This window comes from Canis lupus, chromosome 3, assembly GCF_003254725.2.
Source record: "Canis lupus dingo isolate Sandy chromosome 3, ASM325472v2, whole genome shotgun sequence".
Classification (NCBI taxonomy): Eukaryota; Metazoa; Chordata; class Mammalia; order Carnivora; family Canidae; genus Canis; species Canis lupus.
Window position 1 is genome coordinate 61,096,833 of NC_064245.1, and position 26,722 is coordinate 61,123,554.

Genomic DNA, 26,722 nt, shown 5'->3' on the forward strand with positions numbered 1-26,722 from the left:
TATTTCCATTGCTTACCCATATAACCTAAATATAAAAAGATAACTCATAACAAAAACCATCATAGAAAGAGTGTCTGGTTAACACATAAATGTCCAAAGGAAGGAAAAGCAGTCTCTACATATGGTAAACCATAAAGTCAGCCTCAGAAATTTCCCTCCGGAGCAGACTGTGTTTCCCAGAATCGACACACTTTGCAACACTGATGTGACGTTACTCCCACCTTAGGTTTGAGGGATCCAGGGCTGCAGCAGAAGCTTCTCCTGCCTTCTCCTGCCTGTCTGGGCAGAAAGGAAAGACACCTCAAGACCCTTACCATTCCAAGTGTGATCAGAAGACCAGTAGCCTGGCAGCGCCTGGAAATGGGCACAATGGGGCTCTCGTGCCCCTCTGCAGATCCAGCACATCCCTACCTGCACTTTAATCTGAGACGCAGAGGCAGAGTGAGAAGCAGTGCTGGCTACAGACCTGGGGTAGAAAGGCGCCTATCTGATCACAAATTCCTCCATCACAAGCAGCAATCCATCAGGAAAGAGTCAGCTTATATTCTCTCATATTTTTCCTCCCTCAATTAATTTCTTCTGAACAAGGTACCATGTGGGAAAACTGCGTTAGTCTGAAATCGCCTCAGCCAACTACAGAGGCCACCGGATAGAACAGTTAAAACCACCAAAAAGAGCAAAGGAGGGCAGCCTGGGTGGCTCAGCGGTTCAGCGCCGCCTTCAGCCCAGGGTGTGATCCTGGAGTCCAGGGATCAAGTCCCACATCAGGCTCCCTGCATGGAGCCTGTTTCTCCCTCTGCCTGTGTCTCTGCCTCTCTCTCTCTCTCTCTCATGAATAAATAAAATCTTTAAAAAACATTTAAAAAAAAAAGAGCAAAGGAATATAATTTAATTGTTCCGGGGATGACTTCAGCCTTGGTTGTCCTCAAAAACAAACCTGTGTCAGGGTCCCAGGACCATCCCAGTTCCATGACTCATTAGGAGGACACACAGGACCTAGAATAAAGTTGTGCTCATGGCTGGGATTGATCCCAGGGAGTTGGCCAAAGGGAGAGGTATGGGGTCAAGAAGTCAGGGGGACGAAGTCCAGAGGAATCAGGTGCCAGCTTCCAGCATCCTCTCCCTGGGACTCAGGTGGGATGCACTCCATTCCCAGCAGCGTGTAGTGACAACACGTGTGGGGTCTTGTCAGCCAGGGTGGCTCGTTAAGGACGTAGAACAGGGCTTGCTGGGGCTGGTCCTCCAGGCCCCTGCCCCTGGCTCAGCCCAAACCGCAGACCCTCAGGAAGAAGGGGTCTGGCACAGGCAGGGGGGTGTCCAGCTGAGGAGCGGGAACACTTCCTGGACACCTGCCCAGGCCCAGTGCAGCACAGGCCTCTCGGGGGACAGCCTGGTCCCACTGTGGAGCTCCTACTGTACAAAACCCTTCAAAGATCACTTTAAAAAACAATACAGCAAATCATGTTGTGAAGACCCAAAACAGTATAGATATCATGTTTCTTAAGGAAAGTACATTTTTAAAATAATTGTTCTAAAGTTGTTAGGATCAATTCTTCATCCTGGGAAAGGTACGCAGTCACAGAAGCTTAATTTCAAGTAATGCCCACCCATGCGGGATCCCTGGGTGGCGCAGCGGTTTGGCGCCTGCCTTTGGCCCAGGGCGCGATCCTGGAGACCCAGGATCGAATCCCACGTCGGGCTCCCGGTGCATGGAGCCTGCTTCTCCCTCTGCCTGTGTCTCTGCCTCTCTCTCTCTCTCTCTCTGTGACTATCATAAATAAATAAAAATTAAAACAAAAAAAATGCCCACCCATGCATGACAGAAGAAGCTACAGGAACTGAAGGGTGTGCTCCAGGGTGGCCCCACCAGTGGAGGCAAGGACAGAGAGGACACAGTGTGCAAGATGTGGATTTGAACAAAATCACCCCGATGGCTAAGAGTGATAAAAGAACAAAGTATTTCTAAATTACCATACTGTTTAATATCTAAGTAGTGATACAAGAATCACTTAAGTATTATGACTGGACATTTAACTACTTGATATTCATCATTAAAAACATCTATTAAAGTTGGCCAAGAATAGTGTTCAGGGTCTCCTCACCAGGCCACTTCCACGCTGAATGATGCTCCCCCACCAAATACGCCTCACCCCCAGGGAACTGGGAAGTAGCCTCCCACAGCCAAAGAGACCTCGTAGGCATGTTCAGGTGAAGGCTCCTGAACACAGAAGGTTATCCTCGCTGATCTGAGCAACCCCTGGAGTCACAGGGTCCTGATCAGAGGGAGGCAGGAGGGTCAGGGTTAGAGAGAAGTGGAGATCAGAGTGGCAGGCTATGAAGGTAGAGGAAGGGCCACACAGCTCCCAATCGGGGCACCCCTAGAAGCCACAAAAGGTGAGGAAAACAGACCCTCCCCTAGGGCCTCCAGAAGGAACAGTCCCACGACATTGTGACTGTAGCAGGTGAGACTGACTGTGGACTTATCACCCAGAACTGTGAGAGAATAAAGTTGTGTTGTTCCAAGCCTCCGAGTTTGCTTCCGTGGCCACAGAAACTCGTGCCAGGGGCGTCACCCTACTGGTGAGGAGAGAGCACACAGATGCAAGGGCCACTATGCCTACCTGTGCCACCCATCACCATGACCCCTCCCAGGACAGGGGTTGATGACGCCCTGCTGCCTTCCTCCAGTGACAGAAGACTGCTGGCTGTCTCTGCCAAACAACAGGTACTGCCTGTATAAAATTAATGATTTCCCAATTTTACATGCAGAATTATTTTGTAATTCACCCAAACACCAGAGTCCTAGCACTGTACGATGTAACACCAAGCCAACAGTCTTCTATGTGACTTACCCAAATATTTCTACTGGATTCTTACAGTCACATTCCTCTATTGATTAAAAACTGTTTCTAATTCAAGCAACTTTCTGACCACAGGTCCTGTCCCTGTGCTTTACTCACTGAAAAAGAATTGTTTCTAATTCATATAAGTAGTGTCTTAATACCTACAACCACATTTTGAGTTCAGCCTACAGGTTAATTTTTCCTTAAACTATATCAGTTAATAGTAAAGTGAGCAGAGTGAAATTTGGAAGAAACCATAGGGCACAGTTTCCAGCTCCTGTTGGCATTTTTGCCATCTCGGCTGCTCAAGGGCCAGTTCCTGGGTCCCCTTCCTCCACCCGGATACTCCAGGTGAGGAGGTCTGAGCTGCCCGCTTCAACAAAGTCTCTCCCCCACACACACCTGCCAGGTGATTTCGACAGGTAACAACACCTGGAGCGCCCTGACTTGAGATCACCTGCTATGGGCTGAATGTGTGTAGCTCCAAATTCACAGATGTTGAAATGCTACCCCCCAGTGTGAAGGTGTGTGGAGGAGAGGCTTGGGAAGTGAGGAGGTTTAGATGAAATCGTGAGGGTGGAGCCATCAGGATGAGATTCGTGTCCTGTAAAGCAGGACACCCCCACCCCCGCTCTCCATCAGGTGAAGACAGTGAGGACTCGAGAAGGCGGTTATCTGGAACCAGGGAGTGTCCTCGCCAAACACTGGACCTCGGTGTGCTTTCAGGTGCTCAGCATGCAGGGTTCTGCTGTAGCCCCAGCCAATGGACACATCATCCAAGCTGGCCTCCCCATTGCGCAGAAAAAGGGAACAGCTCAGAAAGAAGCGACGGCTTCCTCACAACACAGACAATAGGACACAAGGGTCCCCCCACTATGCCCACTACCAGGATCAAATGACACTGTCATTCCTTTACCTACGTCATTCAGGCCAGCAGGACCCAGGACTATACTTCAGGTGCCGTGACCTTTCCCTACTCCTCTCTGAGGTTCAAATCAGAAGACAGTCCTATCTGATGAGTTGCTCCACTCACAGCCACCAAGTGAGTGTCTACTCCGTGCCCTGCAGCATCTCACACCCAGAAGCCACACGGGGCCCTGAGCAGCCCCCAGGCCCCAGGGAGGGAGAGGCAGGATAAGGCAAAGAGCCACCACCCCACGTGGTGTGCTCCGGGCCCTGCAGGGAGAGCAGGGAGAGCAGGAGTAGCAGGGGGAAGAGGAGCAGGGAGAGGAGGAGGAGCAGGAGGGGCAGGGAGAGCAGGAGGAGGCAGGGGAAGGAGGAGGAGGAGCAACAGGAGCAGGGAGAGCAGGGGGAGGAGGATGAGGAGCAGGGGGAGCAGGAGGAGCAGGGGGAGCAGGAGGAGCACGGGAGCAGGAGGAGGAACAGGAGGAGCAACAGGAGCAGGGAGAACAGAGGGAGGAGGGGGAGCAGGAGGAGCAGGGGGAGCAGGAAGAGCAGGGGGAGCAGGGAAAGCAGGAGTGGGAGGAGGGGGAGGAGGGGAAGCAGGGAAAGCAGGAGGAGCAGGGGCAGAAGTCTGCCGGCCCAGAAGGGAGAGGAGAGGAGCACAGCATCTAGCACTCCTGCCAACCGCATGGCTCACCCCCTTCCTCTATCCTTCCTTGCTGGGGTGCATTTTGGAACGATGATGCCCCAGGTCACCATGATAGGCCCTGAGCTGAGCACAGGTGCCAAAAGACCGAAGCGGGGAAGAGCAGCTACAACAAGGGGGCCTGGAAACGAGGTAGAGGGGGAGGCTGAGGACCCCGGGCAGAGGGCACCCAGCACATGAGGACAAGTGGGAAGTGCAGGAACAGAAGCAGATATCAGATAAGCACTAGCAGCAGGGAGCTGTGTGCAGTACTTGGTACTTGGTACTTGGCCTGAGCCAGGGCTGTTCTCAGGACTCCACGTGTGGTAACATGTGTGCCCACAAGCCACACTGCTATGACGTAGGTAGGATTACTCCCATTTTGCAGATGAGCAAACAGACACACTGAGAAGCTAAGCAACCTGTCAAGGCTGCACAGCTCCTGAGTGTCACAAGTGGATTTGAACCCCGCTCTCTCCACCTCCACACAGAGGGGTCCTTAGAGGAAGCAGAAGCAGCCCTGGGGCTGAGACAGCAGGCGCCGGCCACCTCCACAGTCCCTCTGACCGCCTGATCTCTTGCTGCAGAAGCCCTGCGGTGCCGTGCCACCCTCTCCGACCAGGACCCACCCACCAGCAGGCCCTACCCCTCACATCCTCCCCCAAAGCTGTTGTGTCTGGGTGCTACCTCCAGCCACCACTGCCATGGCACCAAACACCCACTGGGCACTATTCCCCCCAACTTCTTGGGGACATTTGCAGAAGATGCAGCATAGCCCCAACACCGTCACACATACCAGGACGCATGCTGACCATCCTTGCACCCTGGCCTCACCTGGTCTGATCCATTCTGGTAACCTGCCACCTGATCTCAGAGAAGCACTCCCCAGTCCAAGACATGTTTCCTGCTCTCCCCCAGACTAAACTGACCTAGGACCTGCCCTCTCCAACACACCAGGTCCCCAAAATGCCAGAGAACAGACTGGTGGGTTCTTGGCTCACCAAGGCCAGTTCCAGGCCATGAACAGCCACTAATAACCCACACCCTCACTGAGCTCTCATCCTTAAAGGGCCCTCCCCACAGGTCCCGACCTGACCCACCACTGCTTGACACCTGCACACATTACCTGCCGTTCAATGGTGACACCAGGTGGGACCTTGTGTGGGACTTGGCCCAGAACAGGGCTGCCAATTGAGGAAACAGACCCTTCCTTCAAAGACCCCACAGCTCAGGGACAAGGATGCTGGCTGACTACCCAGGACTCCCCAGCTGCACATCTGCATACCTGTTGCTTGGTGAGTGGCTCCCAAGGAACCCAAGGGGCACAGCACACCCAGTGGGGACCCTCCGGTGGTCACGGCCCCCACCCATTGTGCTCCACAAAATGGCATTGCCAGCTCCCTCGACCAAGGTAAGGACCCCTTTCCTCTCTAGACTTCAAAGCCCTCCCCTGTGGGTAACCCCAAGGCCAACAGGAGATGAGAATAGTGCAGAAGAGCTAAGCCACCAAGAGGATTGACCAGGAGCTGCCAAGGGAAAAAGTGGGAATGGAGGGGAAGAAACATGTGGATAATTTGGTGACAAGTCTCTCTGTTCATCTGTCACTATACCACCCACAGAAGGCAGCCAGAATGGGTTCCCCAAATTTGTAGGGTATATCTGGGTTGTATGACTTAAATTGCACCCCATGCGGAAAACATATTCTCTTCAGAGAACCCTGAAGGCAGCTAAGACTGAAGCCAGACTTTTTAGCATTTGATGGGATGTCTGGCCTTGTTTGATGTTAGAAAAAAGTGGAAAAGGACTGAGAGAAATAAACTGGAAGAAAGATCAGAGGGATCCTGCAGTCACCAGAGCAAAGGGGACACTCCCCAGCCTCACTCCCATGCTCAGGGGACAGGCCACTTGCTCAAGCCCTACAAAGAAAAACACAGCAGTTTAATTACACGCCTCAAACCACAGTCATGCCAATTCTCAGGGAGTGCTTTGCAACCAGGCTGTTTCTGCAGAAGCAATGGGTTACCACAGCCCCAGTAACACAGCTCCAGTGATGGTGGGGATGGAGAGCATGGGTGGACAGATTGGAGGTAGATGGGGGATGGATGGATGGGGAATGAATGGAGGGGGGGGATGGATGGATGAGGGATGGAGAGATGGATGGGGATGGATGAAGGTAGATGGATAGATGGATGGATAAACTGACTGGATTTATTAGTGGTAGTCAATGTTTGCCCAATAAAACCTGGTTGGGGATTAGGTGGTCCAAAAATTAATGGACCCAGGACAGCTGGGTGGCTCAGCGGTTGAGCGTCTGCCTTCAGCTCAGGGCGTGATCCCAGGGTCCCGGGATCAAGTCCCGCATCAGGCTCCCTGCATGGGGCCTGCTTCTCCCTCTGCCTGTGTCTCTGTGTCTCTCATGAATAAATAAATGGAATCTTTAAAAAAAAAAATAAGGGACACCTGGGTGGCTCAGTGGTTGAGCACCTGCCTTTGGCTCAGGGCATGATCCCAGATTCCGGGATCCAGTCCCACACTGGGCTCCCCTCGGTGAGCCTACTTCCTCCTCTACCTGTGTCTCTGCCTCTCTTTGTGTGTCTCTCATGAATAAAATAAAATCTTTAAAACAAACAAAAAAATTAAAAATTAAAAAAATTTTAAAAATTAAAAAAAAAGTAAAAGAATCAACTGGATACCCCTTATCTGGAACCAGTCTCATTTGTACCATTTGTTTGACTCCCCGGGTTGTGTTTCTTTTTCTTTACCCATGATGCAAGCTCTAGGCCAGTGTGGGGCTGCCATGGGAAGGTGGGCCTGCCCCCACATAAACATCAGCCCAGGCAGACTGTGCTCATCCGAGCCAGCCAGCCAGCCAGATGCACCAAGGGCCACGTTCCCAGCACAACCCTCCAAGATCTGCGGCACTCTGGTGCTCTCCTGAACAGGAAGAGTCTGATAAACTGCAACAACGTGTAAACAAGCTCCCAGACATCCTAGAGGGGTGAGCTGAAGCCTCAAATATACGAGGCAAGGAGAATTTCCCATGTTCTCTGTAAAAGACTTTTTGGGCTTTGGGACCAAAGAAGGAAATTCTTTTAAAAGGACTCCTGGACAGGTGGTACCTCATGTGTGTAGAATTCTGCAGTCTTCCCCTGAATACCAGAGGCCTAAAATAGCTCTGTTAATACAAAGAAGCGAGCTGATGCTTGTCTGCATCTGTCTCACAAATACTAGGAGCACCTCTGTGCAAGTGCACCTCTAGGAGGAGGGAAGAATGGAGACAACAGGACCTGCCTGGGGAACCTGTCCTGGGGGAGCCTGTCCTGGGGATGCTCTCCTTTGGGATCCTATCCTGGGGAACTCATCGTGGGGAGTCTGTCCTGGGGATGTTCTCTTACGGGATCCTATCCTGGGGAACTCATCGTGGGGAGCCTGTCCTGGGGTAGCCTGTCCTGGGGACGCTGTTCTTGGGATCCTGTCCTGAGGAACCCATCATGGGAAGCCTGTCCTGGGGAACACATTGTAGGGGAGCTTGTCCTAGGGGAGCCTGTCCAAGAGAACCCATTGTGGGGAGCCTGTCCTAAGTGAACCCATCCTGGAGAGCCTGTCCTGGGGAACACATAGTAGGGGAGCCTGTCCAAGGGGAGCCTTGCCTTCTATCCCCCCAGTAGCTAAGACAGAGTCTAGCAGGTTGCTCTAGTCAGGGCTCTTGGACTGTGGAACTGGACCTTAGAGGACCAATCATGCCATTATGCCATTCATGTGATCCTGGTCAAGTGAGGACCTTGGTCATGTGTATTGTAGAGACCCCAGAGCCACGGGCTGAGGCTGTGTCAGATGAAATCACACATGAGAAGTAGGGCAGGGGCCAGGCCTTCGCTTCCATCCTTGCTGGCCCTCCCCCACCCATCTGAGAAATCACAGTCCCAGGAGACAACACAGGACCCCCTGCGTGGTTCCCTAAGGGCAAGGATGTGCTGGCTGCATACACCAAGTTCACCAAGTTCACAGCACTCTTCCCTTTTGAAGGCCCCTTCCTGGACTACCTACTGTCCACAGGGCCCATCACAGGCCCAGGTCCTTCTGCTCGCTCCCCTCCCTGACTCATGAGCATGAATGTGAGCCCAAGGGTGACGTGTGGCTATGCAGGCAGTCTGTGTTCACGTCTATGGGCCCACTGGAGCATAAGAAGGTATTCAGTGGGCAGCCTGGGTGGCTCAGCGGTTTAGCACCGCTTTCAGCCCAGGGCACGATCCTGGAGACCTGGGATCAAGTCCCACATCAGGCTCCCTGCATGGAACCTGCTTCTCCCTCTGCCTGTGTCTCTGCCTCTCTCTCTGTATCTCTCATGAATAAATAAATAAAATCTTAAAAAAAAAAAAAGGTATTCAGTAAGCACCTGCTGAGCCACTAAACATGGCTGAAAGTCTTACCTTTCTCTAAGTATTAGAATTTTAATAATTTTTTGTTCAGAGCATCTAAAATTTCTAAAAAGAGCAAACATGATTCTTGTAATGAGAAAAAAATCAAGTTAATAGAAGCGTGTGATGAATTTTACACGTAATTCTTTGTTGTACAAAAATGAAGGTGGCCTTTTCTCTCCAAACTCACATCAATCCTGCCCCACCATTGGCCCAACAAGGATGCCACAGGGAAGACAGATGAACTGTGGGGTGCCCCAGGCTGCTGTGGGGGCACCTGTCTTCCCTAGCTGGCTTCCAAGCAGGAGACCTTGCCTGAATCACAATAGGGCCGGGCAAGAGTGGGGTGCCTGCCCGGAGCCCCAAGCCTTCATGGCAGCAGAGCAAGGGCTGCAGGTGCAGAGAGAGGGAGTGGTCACAGCATGCTGCCCACCACAGACGGCAGAGCTTGCTGGGCAGGATGAGCAGAGGGCATTGCCACCCCTGCCCAATAATCAGTATTCTGATCAACACCAACTCAGAAAACAGTAAAAGGATGAAAGAAACCCAACATCAGGTTTCTGACAGGGGTGCCAGGGGGTGCTCCAGCGGTCAAGCATCTGACTCTTGATCTCAGCTCAGGTCATGATCTCAGGGTCGTGAGTTCAAGCCTGGGGTTGGGCTCCACACTGGGTGTGGAACCTACTCAAAGAAAAAAAGAAAAAAAAAAAAACTGACAGAAAGCCACTCTGGCATGTTTCTGAGTTCCCGCAGGTGAAGCTAGGATCTGCCCCATTCCCTGTTCCCAGATCCCATCACCTCTGAACCCCCGAGCCCCTGAACCCGACCCCTCAGACAAGGGCTGGCAGCCTAACTGCCCCAGTAACCAAGCATGAGATGCAGCCTTGTACCCAAGAAAGTCGCAGGCCACAGGGAAGCAGGTTGGCCATCAGGGTGTGTGGGGGTCAGGCAGCCAGGGCCACGGGCTGCCCTCTGCTCCTTCAGGTGACATGGACCCTACAGGCTGATCCCAAGCAGACTGACCCTGTTTACATTGACAGAAGGGAACCATCAAGAGTTTCCAGGTGAGGACAGTACTTGATTGATGAGCCTATGTTTCCAGTAACACCACACAGAAAGCCCACTGAATGAAACCCAGTCGCACAACACAGGTCCCACAACACGAGTGCAAACAGCACAGAAGGGCACAGACATGGCAATGAGGACTCTCCAAGGTCACCGCTCCTGCCCCAGCTGCGCACCTCTGGCACATCTCCCCAGCAGAGCTCGGCTGCACCTCCTCCCCTCACCCCTTCTCTGAACTCCCGTCACCACTGTCTCACCTCCTGCCAGCACCCCACTGTCCACGAGGATGTTCCCGAAAGCCACCTCCTCATCTCACCTTCTGCTTTTCTAAGTCCTGGGTGCATGTGAGGTCAGTGAAAGCTGCTGTGGGAGGAAAGGGGTGAAGTGGCAGACTGGGATCCTGGGAGATGAAGGGTGAGCCTCACAAACCCTCTCCTTGAAAAACCGTTCCTCCAGGGAGCTGCTTATGGCAGTCCCTTCAGGAGCCCAAGACAGAGGAGGGCTCATCTCAAAGTCGTCCATGTAGTAAACAGCAATGTGATTCACAGGAGGCCCACAAAGTTGTCAAGAAAACTGCGTCAATGAAAGCACTACCACCTTGAACTGGAAGCAGGAGAAGCAGCACAAGATGCAAACTCCACTGGTGGGGAGAGGCCATCCCCCTGCAAGCACGTGCTGCCTTCCGTGAGAATGGAAGATGACTCAGAGTGGGGGTCAGAGGCCCTGAAGACAGAGTCAGGCCTGGTGACATAACCAAGACATTTCCAACAGCAGCCAGGCCCCCACACACCCCATCCCCCTCGCCTTGGGCAGGAGTCCACGGTGGCCATCCCATGTCTGTGCCAACAGTGTGCTCAGGTGTGGGAGGTGGGGCTGGGAGCTAGCCTCTCTTGCCCAGGATGGAGAGGATGCACATTCCAGGGGCTGAATCAAGGAGCCACAATCTGGGGACGCCTGGGTGACCAAGTGGTTGAGCATCTGCCTTTGGCTCAGGGCGTGATCCCGGAGTCCTGGGATAGAGTCTCATATCGGGCTCCCCGCAGGCAGCCTGCTTCTCCCCCTGCCTATGTCTCTGCCCCTCTCTGTGTCTCTCGTAAATAAATTAAAAAAAAATTTTTTTTAAGATTTAACTTATCCATCCATGAGAGACCCAAAGAAAGAGGCAGAGACAACTCACTGGGGCCTAAAACCAGACAGTGGTAGAGCAGACTGACACCTATCAATGTTCTGATATAACTCAGTGATACCCTCCCAGTTGTCCCACCCTTGGCAGCCCTTCCTCCTGAGCCTCAGGCTGGACCTAGTGCCTCACTTCTAATAACCAGGGCAGAAGCAACAAGAAGTCACTTCCAAGATAATTTAAAAAGAGACTGGCTTTTGTCCTCGTTGTCTCCCTCACTTGCCCTGAGGGAAGTCAGCTGCCAGGCTGTGAGGTGTGTTGAGCAGCAGCCCCATGGCAACAGTGTCTCTGGCCAACAGCTGGTAAGATCATGAGGCCTGCCAGCAGACCTGTGAGATCTTCGGAGGCCACCGCCACCATGTGAGTGAGCCTGGAAGCAGATCCATCACAGTGTAGCCTGGCCGACACCCTGATCACAACCTTGGGTGACACCTGAAACAGAGGACTCAACAAAGCCTCAGATTCCTGATCCAAGAAACTAAGAGATAATAAATGTTGGTTGTTGTAAGCTGCTGTTTGTGGAACTATCTGTTACACAGCAGTATGTGACTAATGTCCCATATACTACAAAGTATGAAAGTTTTCGTTTGATTTGTTAGCACTGCTGCTATCAATATAGAAAAAAACGGCACTAGATTTATTTCTAGGTAGCAATGCGTGATTAACTTTCTCAAAGTGTCCCCCTAAGGGTGAGCCTCACAAACCTTCTCTCAAAGTCGTCCGATGGAGTAAACAGCAATGTGATTCACAGGAGGCCCACAAAGTTGTCAAGAAAACTGCGTCAGTGGAAGCACTATCACCTTGAACTGGAAGTTCTGCAATGGGTGATTCAGGAAATCTGACTGCACACACTTGAGAGAAACTGACTACAGAATGGAACAAACTGGCTAAGAACAGTGCCTGCACTGGATGGCCACTGAAACACTGTGACCTCACAGCTAACCATGACAATCCCATCCCTCTAAGGAGGGCGCAAGGCACAGGTGCACTGCCCAGGGTCACCGCCGAACACAGACTCAGCTGACCAAGTCCAGTGTGAGCTCTTCAGCACCACCTGGCTGCCTCTCATTTTCTCCTAGCATGTGAGGAACAGACCTCCTGGGAGGTTTTTCTCCCACCAAAATGATGTACCTGGCTCTCAGTCTAGCTCAATTCCATGATACTTCATCTCCCAAATGTGAACACTAACCTAAGCTTAGGAGGCAAGTCAGCAGCCACTGAGATCATTCATGTGCATGGTTGTTGAATAATTTATAATAGGCTGAACAGAAGAGCACAAAATATACAATGTTCCGGGTCAGCATTTTGTGATTATGCAAAGGTTTTGCAGGGGCTTTTCTTAATGTCAGTTCTTGAGGTTTAACACTTCAAGTCCAAAGAAACCAAGAGATCAAGCCACAGAAGCAAGTATCGGGCTCGGTACTAACAGGGCATTCCCATCTGCCCTCCCGGTGGGCTCCGGGCTCCAGGCTCCAGACTCCAAGCACCAGGCTCCAGGCTCTGGGCTCCGGGCTCCAGACTCTCAGCTCCAGATTTTGAGCTCTGGGCTCCAGACTCCAGGCTGGGGCAGGAAAAACAAGCCCCTAACAGAGCTGCTGCGTGATCAGCAGGGGAGCTGAGAACACACTCCAACAACAGTAAAGGTACTCTTGGAAACAGGAACTAGGGCAACTATAAGTAATGAGGAAAGAAGAGAAAGAAATAAAAAGAGAGGAAACTAAGGACTGGCAACCTGAAGGTTTCATCTCTTCAAACACAGTAGAAAAACATATGTACAATGACTACAGTCTGATCCTGTGAAAAGGAGATGGTATTCTGAAAGTACTGATACACAGCTGGAGAAGTAGTTATGCCATCCTTACCACTTACGGCTTGAAATGCGAGCTCTAAACTTGCCTAGCTTCCTCCCTCAGGAGAACATGACACCAGTGCATTTTCAAGGCACTGAGCCAATGGATGGCCGGACAGATGCCACTCAGCCCTCGGCCTCCCCTCGGCCTCCCTGCCTTCCCAGCTACGGCCACAGCTCAGCGGCAGAGGGAGACCCTTGGCTGCAAGTGCCCGAGGCCCTCCGGACACAAGGGCCTGTGGGAACCAAGGGCCTGTGGGAACCGGCTAGGGCCCCGCGGCACAGGTGTGTCCCTCCAGTTCCAGGAGTCCCACCTACAGTCCGAGCCTAGCTCCAGGGTGCCTCTAACCCAGCACTTGCCCTCCTCCTAGCATGTGAGGGACAAGGTGGAGATCTGGCACGAAACTATCATTTAAATTACAAAGGTCCATTTTACTGGTTCAAAAAATATTAATGTATCTTTCTGAGTGAATCTAATCTTCTGGGATATAAAGTTCAGACCAAACAAAATCTGTAGGCTAACCAACTAGGAGAAGGAAATGTCCTACGCTCTCTCATCTCAAAGAGATAAACATGCAAGACCTCTGATGATTAGAAAAATGCATTCTTTAATACTGGCTGGGCTCACACAATGCACAGTGAATGGGACAGAGCACCTGCAGCCCCAGGCCACACAGACACCTGTGTTGTGACCCCGGGTCCACACTGTCCACACCCACAACCGGCATCCCTCACAGGCACTTGGGCGGGTCACCGGCCTGACCCACAGGCTCTCCCCCCTCATTTTGCAAGACTCTCTGTAGTGCTGGGCTGAACAAAGCTACTGAGGTAGGTGCATTCTAATGTAACTTCTTTTATTTACATCACATTAAGAACATTTTCTACACCAGAAGGAAGTTAGGGAAGCTCTCTATTAAGGAAAGAAGCTCTGGAGAAGGAAGGCAGCCAGAGGGCCAGGTGGGAGCTGGCAGAGGGGATCACAGCAAAGGGCAAGGCAGAGAGGGGAGAGGCTGGCGGGTGGCCCGCCGGCACCCCGCAACAGCTGGCTGTCACCCCTACTCCTGTGCAGCCTCCCTGGGCAGCGCGGAGCCCCGCTCCCGCTCCCGCAGAGCCTCCTGCTCTCCCTGACGCCACCTTTCCCACCTACACCTGCCCTCACCTTCCCTCAGGCTCGACTCGAACCCAGGCCTGTAACACTCCCCCACTTCTCTCGGGATCCAGCCTTAGCCTCCAGCCTGCCTGTTGAGGCCTGCCCCAGCCTCCACATCCACCTCAGACAGGCCTGTCCTCACCACCCACGATTTCCCTGTGCCTCATTCATCCATTTGCTCATTCACTCACTCAATGGCTGTTGAGTGGCTTCTACAGCAGCATCAAGTAGACAACTGTGAACAGTGACCAGGGGTGGCCCCGGCCTCTAGTGCTAGCCAACCCCGGGGGGACAGCACAGCTCATCAAGTCCACCAGTCATGGAAGGTCTGGGGGACACACGGGGTGGGGGCACCCAGCCTTGACCCCCTTGGGGAATCACTCTTCCCCTAGCGTGCCCTCTGCCCATCCCTCCATGGCTCCTTGGTTCAGTTCCGACCCACTAGCTCCTCCAATCCCCACCTCCCCCCCAGCTATCTGCAGACCAGTGGGCCTCACACTCCAGCCACACCGCTGTCTGCCCAGGCACCATACCACCTTCCAGGCCTTTCTGAGGGGCTCAGACAAGGGCCCACAGCCATGGCTCACTCCCACCTGGCCGTCACCACCAGGACCGAGTCCAGAGGATTCAGAGGGCAGGTGCCCACCCCCTCCAGCTACCAGCTCCTGGCTTGCTCTGTAGCTGATGGAACTGTGGGGCTATTTTTGATTCCAGTAATCAATTCTAGCTCAATTATCTGGAAGGACTGGAGATTAAACCATCTCAATTTTCCCTCCCGTTATTATCTGACTTTCCCTTCCTCCTTCTACTTGATTCTGTCTGTGGCTGTCACCTGGGCATCACGGGGCTATAGAGCTGTCAGGTCTGGCATGTAAACAGGACACCCAGTTAAATTTGAATTTCAGGGGATCCCTGGGTGGGTCAGTGGTTTGGAGCCTGCCTTCAGCCCAGGGCGTGATCCTGGAGTCCCAGGATTGAGTCCCATATCGGGCTTCCTGCATGGAGCCTGCTTCTCCCTCTGCCTGTGTCTCTGCCTCTCTGTGTCTCTCATGAATAAATAAATAAAATCATAAATAAATAAATAAATAAATGTATTTGAATTTCAGATAATAGATGGCTGACTTTTAGTCTAAGTGTGTCCCAAATACTGAGCAGCCTGTGTTGTCTGATAAGTCTAACAGAAGGGACAGAGGAGGCCGTGGCCCTCACAGTCCCTGACTCAGTATCCCTCAGCTCTCCTTGCTGGATCCTCGCTGGCTCCCATTACCGCCCCACCCCCCACCCCCGGAATGTCACCTCTACCTCCCTCGCAGCTCCCCCAGCCCCACACAGCAGCTCCCCTAGGCCAAGTGGGCAGTGGCCGCCCACAGACAGGGGACAGGCTGAGCCCTGTGTCTATCTCCCTGCCTGACCCCCCACACCTCACTCAATCCCCGGCCCCAGCCTGCCTCCTGCCTCACCCCCAAATGCCTAGAAAGACAGAACAATTTTCCTTGGCAACAAATGGCCTTATGTCAGGCCTCCCACGCGACATTCTCCTACCCACGTACAAATTTGGTCATTGCCTACAGGATTCAAGAGGGACAGGCAGAGGAGTCTTACACTGCCCTTTGTCTGGCTCTCTCATTAAGGCTGAAAGAAATCTTTCTGCTCTGCATGCCTTTCTCAGTTACTCCCAGGAAGATAAGAGAGTGTGCAAACACACCAAGTCCCTGTGCCCACTTCAGTGCAGACAGTATGAAGGAGAAGCTACAAGCCTCAACCCTGCCCACGGGGAAACTGAGGGCAGACACCATTTGGAAGCAATAGAGGAGAGGTGGCCAGAGGTCATATGAGCAAGAGGCCCCAACCCCTGGTGGCCCCACATGGCTCCTCACCTCCCGGGTCCAGGCAGGCTGTCATGAGCTGAATGGTGGCCCCAAAGACATCAGACCCTAATCTGCAGGCCCCAGAAATGTGGCCTCCTTTGGAAACAGGGTCTTTGCAGATGGGCTTAAGTGAAGGATTCTGGGACAGAAGATGGTCCTGGATGGTCTTAGATGGTCTGAATGGGCCCCAGATGCCATCCCAAGTGTCCTTATGAAAGGGAGGTAGAGGGCAGATCCAATGGAGACAGGGGACAGGTCACGTGAAGATGGAGGCAGAGACAGGGCGGTGCAGCCATGGCCCATAACTGCCAGTAGTCCCAGCAGCTGGAAGAGGGAGGAAGGATCCTTCCCTAGAGCCTAGGAGGGAGTGCAGCCCTGCCCACACTTAATTTGGACTTCTGGCCTTCAGAACTGTAAGAGAATAAATTTCTGCTATTTTAAGTCCCCCCATCTATGGTGCTTTGTGACAAGGGCCACAGGAAATGAACACAGGGCTGGGCCCAGGGCCCTCCTCTTCCTGGGGCCCAACCACCCCAACTTCATAGTGAGGAAGCCAACTGGCCGTTAAATTCTCCACAGAACCATCCTTCTGGCTGGACTCCAGGCAACTAGGGATACAGGGCTCTGGTGAGCGGGATGGTCTGGGCATGTTACTCTGCCCAAGTACCACCTGGGGAAAATGTGTCCTAGGCTTGGCTCCTCTGGACTACATTTAGGAGGAGCCACAGAGCTCACAGCCTGCCACAAGCTAGCTGCTTGATAGAGATGTGCTCTGCAGGGGAGCCTGGGGGGCTCAGTAGGTTAACTGCCTGCCTTCGGCTCAGGTTATGATCTCATGGTCCTGGGGTCCAGGCCCGCATCAGGCTCCCTACGAGCAAGGAGAAGCAGCTTCTCCCTCTCCCTCTGCCCTTTCTCTCTTGTGTACTTTCTCTCTCTCTCTAATAGATAAAGTCTTTTAAAAAAAGAAAGAAAAAGGGACACCTGAGTGGCTCAGTGGTTGAGCATCTGCCTTTGGCTCAGGGCGTGATCCTGGAGTCCCAGGATTGGGTCCCACATTGGGCTCCCTGCTGGGAGCCTGCCTCTCCCTCTGCCTATGTCTCTGCCCCCCCCCCCCCCCCCCCCCCCGTCTCTCATGAATAAAAAAAAAAAAAAAAAAAAGATGTGCTCTGCAAAGGTCTGAGCTACCTACCTGGATACCTCCCAGGGCACATATACTCATATAAATGACACTACAAACCTAGATGTGACATCACTAGCACCATCGCTAGTGGTCACAAAGTCATATGTGTAAGACACAGTTCCACCATGTCACACACACCATCCTAATTAATGCTCACAGCAGCCTTATTCTTAACCTTACCTGACACACACTGTACCCAAAAAAGCCCAAAGTCTAACCAGACAGTGGGGCTGGAGTGAAGAACATGGTCTGTATCTCTCCTCCTGGCCCTCAGATGGAGCCCAGGCCTAGCAAACTCATGCCAGGCTCAGGGGTTGTCAGCCTCTGAGAGGTCAGAGAAGAACCACCCCTGATACTTATCCCTAAGTGGCTCACATCACAGGAACACAATGAACAATGGACAGGCTCTACTGCCACCGTATTCATCAAACTCCTTTACTGATCTAAAAAAAGTATCAGGTAAACACCTAGAAGGGCTTTATAATATCCAGTGTTTATGTTAAAGAAAACTTTCTTTTAGACTAGAGGGGTTCCCTCCTGATTACCTTGATTCTCCAGATGAGAAACAAGTAAGCCCCAAAGATCAAGGCCTGGCTATTAATCAAAGTGTGAAGAGGTCTATCAGTGAAGTAAAAATACTCACGTGTTCTCCTATGCTGCTAAATCCAGTTCCAACTGGGTACAAGACACAAAAACCAACTATGTGAAGGTTTTGGAGAACTATGAAAAGCAGGCAGAAGGACGCCTGGGTGGCTCAGCAGTTTAGTGCCTGCCTTCGGCCCAGGGCATGATCCTGGAGTCCCAGGATCAAGTCCCACATTGGGCTCCCTGTATGGAGCCTGTTTCTCCCTCTGCCTATGTCTCTGCCTCTCTCTCCCTGTGTCTCCATGAATAAATAAAATCTTAAAAAAAAAAAAAAAAAAAAGCAGGCAGAAACTAGAGGAGAATATCCCCTAGAAGAACAGTCGCCCTGGGTAAGACATGGGTTCGTACAAATGGCTTGGAACTCCGGCAGAAAGCCACAAGCCTCCTACCTTTGAGTCAGAGAATGAAGGTTGGGTACAGCTGGAAAGTGAGGGAGACATCTCAGTATCTCAGAAAGGAGGTAGCTTGGAAGAGAGAAAGCCCTGAGATGTGTTTGTAAACTGCCCAGGCTCTCAGCCAGCCCCTGAGCTAGACATCCCCTAAGTGCCTCCAAGCAACAGAAGGAGCAGCCCAGGTGCTCCAAGCAGAGATTACAGCAGAGATCTCAGTTTAAGTCCAGACAAATGAACTTCCAGAAAAAAATCATAATTCTCCAGAAAAGAGAATCACCACAGTGGACCATCCACAATGTCCAGCACATGATTATTACTAAATGTTCAAAGAAACAGGAAGATGTGCCCCACAGTCAAGAGAAAAAGGGGTCAACAGAAATTGATCCTGAGATAGCCCAGGGCGTGAAATTAGCAGATAAGAACTTAAGGCAGCTAATATGATGTATTCAGAATTTTATGGAAAATATGATCATAATAAACAGATGGCACATCTCAGGAAAGAAACAGAAACTATAAGAAAGAAGCAGGCCCCTGGCTGGCTCAGGCAGTACAGCACATGTCTTGATCTCAGGGTTGTGAGTTCAGGCCCCACACTGGGTGTCAAGCTTACTTGAAAACATCAAAAAAAAAAATTTTTTTTTAAAGAAGCAAGAGGAAATTCTAGAAATAAAAACTACAGTAACTGAAATTTGAAAACTCACCAGACAACTGGAAGAAGAAAGGGTGTACTAACTTGAAGACAGACGAATAGAAATTATCCAATATGAAAATAGACAAAAATGATTTTTAAAATGGACAGAGCCTAAATGCCCTGTGGGACAGTATCAAATGTCAACCATAAATGTAATAGGAATACCGGAAAGAGAGAACAAACAAAGGAGAAAAATATCTGAGGATATAGCAAATTTTCCCCAAACCTGGTGAAAAATTACAAATTTATATAATCCAAGAAGTTCAACAAAGCCTGGCAGGGTGCATACAAAGCCCTCCTACACATCAGACATCAGTCAGAAATGCTCAGAGACAAACACAAGAGCTGTAGAGCTGTAAAGGTGATGTGTCAGCATCACCACCTGACACACAGGGACACCGCAGCTAGGACAGAGTCTCATACAAACAACAGCAGCCAGAAGACACTGGGATAACGTAGTCAGAGTGCTGGAAAGACACTGGCAACCTGGAATTCTACATCAGCAAAAAGATCCTTTAAAACTGAAGTAAAATGAAGACATTACAGATCAATGAGAACTGGGAGAATTTAGCAAGAAATGCTAAAGGAAGTGTTTCTGGCTGAAGAGGAATGATACCAGATGGAAACTCAAATCTGCAAGAAGGAATGAAGCACATCAGAAATGGTGAGTATATAGGTAAATATTTTAAAATATTGGTTTTTCACTCTTAATTTCTTTAAAATACATAACTTTTAAACACAAAAATAACCCTGGGTTGTGTGGTTTATAATATATATAACTGTAATGCCAATGACAACAAGAGCTCAAAGGGGGAGTCAATGGACTTACTATTACAAAATCATTACATTTTATGTCAAGTGTTACCAAACAAACTTAAACAGAATGCAGTTGGTTAAGATACAGCGGTCCCACTTGCATCTCTTCACAGCCAGCCCAGCTCTAGAAGCACCCTTTCACCTAACACTACTTTAAGGCTCTTTTATCATCTCACATCATCACAAAAGGGTGAGGGCAGTACATTTTGAGAGAGAGACCACATTCACACAACTTTTATTACTGCGTCCTTACACTCATTCTAGCTTATTATTAGTTATTCTTGTTAATCTCTAATTTGTAAATTAAACTTTATCTCAGGTATGTAAGTATATGAAAAGCCATAGTCTAGATGGGATGCAGTACTATCTGTGGTTTAAGGCATCCACTGGGAGTCTTAGAACATATCCATATCCTCTCCAGATAAGGGGGACTACTGTACATATTTTGGACCACTAAAGATAAGGCAAAGAGATACAGCTAAAAAAACCAATAGAGGAATTAAGAAGGGAAACTAAAAACTACATGTGTATGTATAGTACATATACATGTATATATCACATACATAACTGTACACACATTCATGTATGTGTGTACACATATACATATATTCAATTAATCCAAAACAAGACAGAAAAGGGAAAACTCAAGAACAGCAAAAAACAAAAGTAGAATAGAGGGGTGCTTGGGTGGCTCAGTCAGTTAAGTGTCCGACTCTTAATTTCAGTTCAGGTCGTGACCTCAGGTCGTGGGATAGAGCCCTGCACTGGGCTCCACACTCAGCACAGAGTCTGTTTGAGAGTCTCCCTCTTCCTTTCCCGCTGCCCCTCCCCCTCTGCACACACTCTCTCTCAAATAAATATCTTTTTTAAAAAAGGTAGAAGAGAAAACCCAGTGGTAGACATCAATCTGCTATGTTGGTACTCCAGCAAAATAGAAAGGAAGAGCTAGGAAACAGGAGTGAGTGTGGCCGAGGCAGAGATGGAGCAGGTTGTAGACAGCTGCTAAGCCCAACCATAGGCACTAGGGACTCACTGTGTCCTGTTTGCTCTGTGTCTATTCAAGTCTGTTCCATAAGGAACACCACTTTAGAGTATTCCAAATAGAGGCACTTGGGGGGCTCAGTCGGTGATGTGTCTGCCTTCGGCTCAGGTCATGATCTCCAGGTCTTGGGATCGAGTCTTGCGTCAGACTCCTCACTCAGTGGGAAGGAGTCTCCCTCCCCCTCTGTCCCCGACCACACCCTGTTCATGTTCCCTCTCTCTCTCTCTCTCTCAAAATAAATTTTAAAATCTTAAAGAACAACAGTATTCCAAATATTATTTATGCCCCCCCAAGCTGCTTTGGAAAAATTTGTGTTTATTATTTATTAGTTAATTTTAAAAAGTCTTCAATTTGGGGGATACTTAAAAACTAAAAACTGTAGGGACACCTAGGTGACTCAGTGGTTGAGCATCTGCTTTTGGCTCAGGGCTGATCCCAGGGTCCTGAGATTGAGTCCCATATCAGGCTACCCACAGGGAGACTGCTTCTCCCTCTGCCTATGTCTCTGTCTCTCTCTGTGTCTCTCCTAAATAAAAAAATAAAACCTTTAAAAAAAATAAAAAATGTAAATGGACAAAATGTTCACATTCACAAGCAGAAACTATCAGACTGGATAAATGAGCAGGACCCAACCATATGCTTTGTAAGAAGCTGATTTTGAATATAAGAACACAAACAGGTTCAGTATAAAAGAACAGAAGAGCTATGCCATGGAAACAATAAATGTGAGAAAGCTGGAAGGGCTATCTGAATATCAGACTTCAAAGGCACCTGGGTGGCTCAGTCGGTTAAGCCACCCAGGCTTGATTTCAGTTCAGGTCATGATCTCAGGGTCCTGGAAACTGCTTGAGATTCTCTCTCCCTCTGCCCCTCCCCCTTCTCTAAAAAAATATATCAGACTTCAAGACCAAAGCCCCATTCATCAGTAGAATCACCATCACAAATATGTGCAAACTTAATAACAGATTCGAACACATGAACCAAACCTGAAAGAACTAAAGGTAGAGATCGACAAATCCAGTCACTGTTGGAGATTTTAAAAACTCTTCTCAGCAACTGTTAGAACAACCCAAATCTCTACCACCCAAACATGAGAAATAATACAAGAGATATGAATACTACCAAGTGTTTCTTCTACGTGACAGGCATAATTTTAGGTGTTTGAAAGCAGCCATGAATAATACTAGGGAAAAAAAATCCTGGTCTCCTGGAGGATATAGTCTCATGAAAAATACATGGGGGTGGAAAATAAGGGAACAGAATAACAACACAAAGTATGTTTATTACCTTCTAAAAAAATAAGATCTTGCATCTCTAAATGAAGAATGAGATATTTTTTAAAAAGAAAAGGGAGGGCAGCCCGGGTGGCTCAGCGGTTTAGCGCCGCCTTCAGCCCAGGGCCTGATCCTGGTAGACCCAGGATCGAATCCCATGTCGGGCTCCCTGCATGGAGCCTGCTTCTCCCTCTGTCTGTGTCTCTGCCTCTCTCTCTCTGTGACTCCCATGAATAAATAAATAAAATCTTAAAATAAATAAATAAAAATAAATAAATAAATAAATAAAAAGAAAAGGGAAATTGATACCTAGGTGGTACAGTCAGCTAAGCATCCAGCTCAGGTTGAGACCTCAGGGCCATGAGATTGAGCCCCACGTCGGGCTTCCTGCTCAGCACAGAGTCTGCTTAAGACTCTCTCTCCCTCTCCCTCTGCCCCTCCTTCCCACACACACACTCTTTCTCTCTCTCAAATAAATAAATCTTTTTTTAAAAAAAGGAAAATAAAAAAAGAACTCTTGAGAAATGAAAAGGATAACGGAAATGAAACAATTAAAGGAAGAGCTGCAAGACAATGCAAAGCAATCTCCCAAGAGCTGAGCAAACATCTCTGAGATCAACAAGAGATCAGGGGATTAGCAGGTCAGCCAGGAGGCCCAAACTCCAAATAACAGGAGTTCCAGAAACTACAAGACTTAAGGCAAGAAATTCTCTCAGGAGTAATACAAAACATCAGTCCTCAGGCTGAAGGGTCCCAGCATGTGCCCAGCACAACGATGAGTGCAAGCACCATCACGGGCTACTTGAGAGCATAGGGCAGCAAAGGAAGCTCCTGTGAGCTTCCTGGGGCCAGATCACTGACAGAGAACTGAAATCACAATGGCACCCATACTGGAAACCAAAAACAGTGAAGCAACATCTTCAAAATTCTGAGATAATACTTTTCAGCATTTCAGTATTCTATACCCAGCTAAACTAAAAGTTACCAATGAGTAAAGATAGCTTCAAAATCAAAGACAGAAGTAATATCTACATTGGGACGTCCAGGAGGCTGTGACTTGAGCGTCTAATCCTTGGTTTCGGCTCAGGTCGTGGTCTAGGGGTCAAGGGTTCAAGCCCCATGTCAGGCTCCATGCTCAGTGGGGGGGTCTACCTCAATAAAATCTTTTTAGAAAAGAATACCTAGGGCACACTGGGTGGCTCAGCAGTTTAGTGCTGTTTTCAGCCCAGGGCCTGATCCTGGAGCCCTAGGATCAAGTCCCACGTCGGGCTCCATGCATAGAGCCTGTTTCTCCCTCTACCTGTGTCTCTACCCCTCTCTCTCTCTGAGAAAATCTTTTAAAAAAAATAAGTAATATCTACATACTGCTTCTTAATCATCCAGAGTACATCCTTCAACAAAACAAGGAGCGAACCCAGTTAGAGAGAGGGGGTCCAGAGTGCAGCGACCAATACAGAGGGAGAGCAGCAGAGGGAAGCTGTGCAGCAGCTGGGTGTGGGGCTCCCCTGGACCAGCAGAGCCTGGGGCAGGATGGAGGACTCCAGGAGAAAAGTCCCCCAACGACAAGCACCGCCACAACAGGGACGCGGTGGGACGCACGCTGAGTGTAAGGCAGAGAGCCCTTTCATAGGTGGGTGACAGGGCTGAGAGGAAAAGCACTATGCATGAGTGTCCTGAGTAAGAGACCAAACCTGGAGTCAGAATGGTAAGCAGTGACCACAGGTGCCACCAAAACGGTGGGAAATGGAGGGGAAAGGGGCAGGGCAGTGGGGAGAGCCAAAGCTTCTTTACCTCTGACAGAAACCAAAAGAGAATGTCTACAACATATACATGAGAACAGCAGCCTGAGCAGCAGTGAGCACCAGGGAGCACAGCAAGCTCACGACGAGTGCCTCTGGGGGATGCCAAGAAGCAGGCAGGACAAGATCTGCTGCTTGATTTTTTCATGAGTGGGCTTGGCTCTCCACCCAGGGTTCTAGAAGGCAGACCATGGCCACAGTTAAGGGACAACAAGATGTAGGAGAAAATAAGTAGCATGGTGTGTGTGTGTATGTCCATGTCTGTCAATGGTTGTGTCTGTGGGTGTCTGTGTATAGGTGGCATGTCTATGTGTCTGTTTGTCTGGGGGAGGCTGTGTGTGTGTCTGTGCCTGTGAGTGTGTGTGTGTCTGTGGGGGGTGGTGACTGTGTGCTTGTCCATCTATAAATGACTGTGCGAATAAGAAAAAAGATGGGAAAGGACAGACATTAGGGATCACCATGACTGCAGGGTTGGGGACAGCAAAGCCCCTGAATGGAAGAGGGAAGACAACCAGAAAGGACAAACTGCACTGGGAATGCTCTAATGCAACAGCTGTCTGCCTGGAGCACACGCACCCATGAACCGGGTGAACCTCAGAAAGGGGGGACCAACAATCATGGGTAAAGTTCGTCTACAGTAAAACTGTGTGTGCATGTGTATAGAGTACGCTTCTAAAGAGAGACTACAATTTTTATCAGATGGTCAAGGGAGCTGGGGACCACCAACCCCCAAAAAGTAAAAACAAGTCATTTACCAGCCTCGGACCCCAAGCAAGGCTTATCTTCTCTCTCGGGCCAAGGAGGAAGGGAAAGGATGTGGCTGCTCCTCCACATGGGGAGGGAAGAAGCAGGCCTCCCAAAAATGGAGTCAGAAGCATGGTGGAGGGCTAGAGAGTGGGCTCCTAAGGCTCAGGTCCTAGTTCCCTGGACCATGGATGGATGTCACTCGAGATAGGTAACAGGGACTTGGGAGTTGTGACTATGTTCAGGACCCCGTGATGGGAGAAAGCCCCCTCCCTCCCCATCTGAGTGCAATCCCAGGTGTCCTTGCAGGAAGGAGGCAGAGGGAGCAGGGGAGCCAGGCCACGGTGGGTGGGAGCCCTGGGAAGCTGGAAGGGCTGGGGGTGGGCTCCCTCCTGCTGAGGTACCACCTGGGTGTCAGCCCAGGGACACCCCCACTGCCTTCTGGCCTCCAGAACAGCAAGGGAATTCATTTCCATGGCTTCAGCCACTAAGTTTGCAGTCACTTGTTGCAGCAGCCACAAGAAAGTCTTTCAAGCGCTAATTAGGAAGTCTAATGTTTCCAGGAATTCCACCCAAGTCCAGGAAGGTGCAAGGTGTAAAAGGTATGAGGCAGGCCTTTGCTGCGCCCACCTGCCCACAGCCTGTGAAGCCCTGACACACTGCCTGCCCTGCACCCTGTTTTGCTTGGCTTTAGGCACAGGCACAGAGGGCGACAGAAGACAGTAGCAGCAGAGCCAACTCTGGGCCACCTGGAGGGATCTCCCATGGAAGCCAGCCGGCACTTCCATCCCCCACGACCTCCCACAGCCTTGACCCCCCCCCAACCTTGAAACCCACTCCCTCACAGCCTCACCCTAACCCAGAGCCCAGCCCAAGCCCCCTGTGCCCCCTCTGCCCCTCTCTGCCTGGCCACATCCCCCTCAGCCGACCCCATTCTGGAAAAAGGGGACAAGGCCTGTCCTTGACCCCAGGGCCACCAGCCCACAGCCACCTCCTCACTGCCACGCAGGCCTGGTCAGTGCCTCCACCCCGCCCCACGAGAGGGCCACTGCAGTCGCTCCACATATCCAGCCCCAGTCCATGGCCTTCCCTCCAGCCACCGTGGCCTCCCCTGCCCCACCCGTCCCAGCGGTCGGTGGGGGGGGGGGGGGGGGGGTATCCCTTGTCGCCAGTCAGCCAAGCAGTGGGCCACCCGCCTGAGGAGCGTCCCTCCAGCCCAGGGCCTGTGCAGGCCCTCGAGCCATGGTCTCTGGTCCTCAAACCTACTGGGTGAGGTGGCATTTTTATGAAATTGCTCACAATGACAATTATGTCTCTAAAGTAATACCGTGGCCACATTCTCCTACTCCTCGCTGTTCCCGGCTGCATGTTCTAGACTCCAGGACCCCTCCCCACCATGCCTCGCCTGGCTGCACCCCTCCTCTCCGCACCACGCCCTCCTGCGGGGACCCCCTCCCACCACACACTTCAATCACAGACTCATGGAGTGCCCAGCGGCCCCCTGGCAGGCACCATTCCCAAGCCACTCCACCACGAGCCACCGAGGCACGGAGCAGGTAGGGCACATCCCAGGTGAGCGGCCGGGCAGGTGCCAGGCAGGCAAGGCACACAAGGGACCTCTGTCTATACCGCATAACTCCGGGGCTGCTCTCCACCTACACCCCACAATTCTGGAGCACTCTGTCCACACTCCACAACTCTGGGCTGCTGCTTGGCTACACCCACACCCCACAATTCTGGGGCTCATCTACACCCCACAACTCTGGGACCCCATCTGCACCTCACAACTCTGGGCCACCCTGTCTATACCCCACAACTCTGAGCCACTGTCTACACAAGATGACTCTGGGCCACTCTGTCTACACCCCACAGCTCTGAGACTCAGTCTATACCCCACAATTCTGGGCCGCCCTGTCTACACTCCACAACTCTGGGCCACTCTGTTTATACCTCCCAACTCTGGGCTGCTGTCTGCACCCCACAACTCTGGGACTCAGTCTATACCCCACAACTCTGGGCCGCCCTGTCTACACCCCACAACTCTGAGCCACTGTCTACACAAGATGACTCTGGGCCACTCTGTCTGCACCCCACAACTCTAGGCCGCCCTGTCTACACCCCACAAGTCTGGGCTGCCCTGTCTGTACCCCATGACTCTGGGGCTCTGTCTGCACCTAA

The 26,722-nt window shown here is 50.9% G+C and overlaps 1 protein-coding gene across 7 annotated transcripts in view; it reads right to left on the bottom strand.

Moving 5' to 3' along the window:
• RGS12 (regulator of G protein signaling 12) overlaps positions 1–26,722 on the bottom strand; it is a 119,624-nt gene that overhangs the window by 92,097 nt on the left and 805 nt on the right. The window contains exon 1 of one of the 7 annotated variants that reach the window (XM_025437838.2): positions 2,622–2,725. The exons of the other annotated variants lie outside the window; for them this stretch is intronic. The gene's annotated coding sequence lies outside the window, so the exon portion shown is untranslated. Of the gene's footprint in view, positions 1–2,621; positions 2,726–26,722 lie in introns of those variants that run through there. 7 annotated transcript variants of the gene reach the window in all.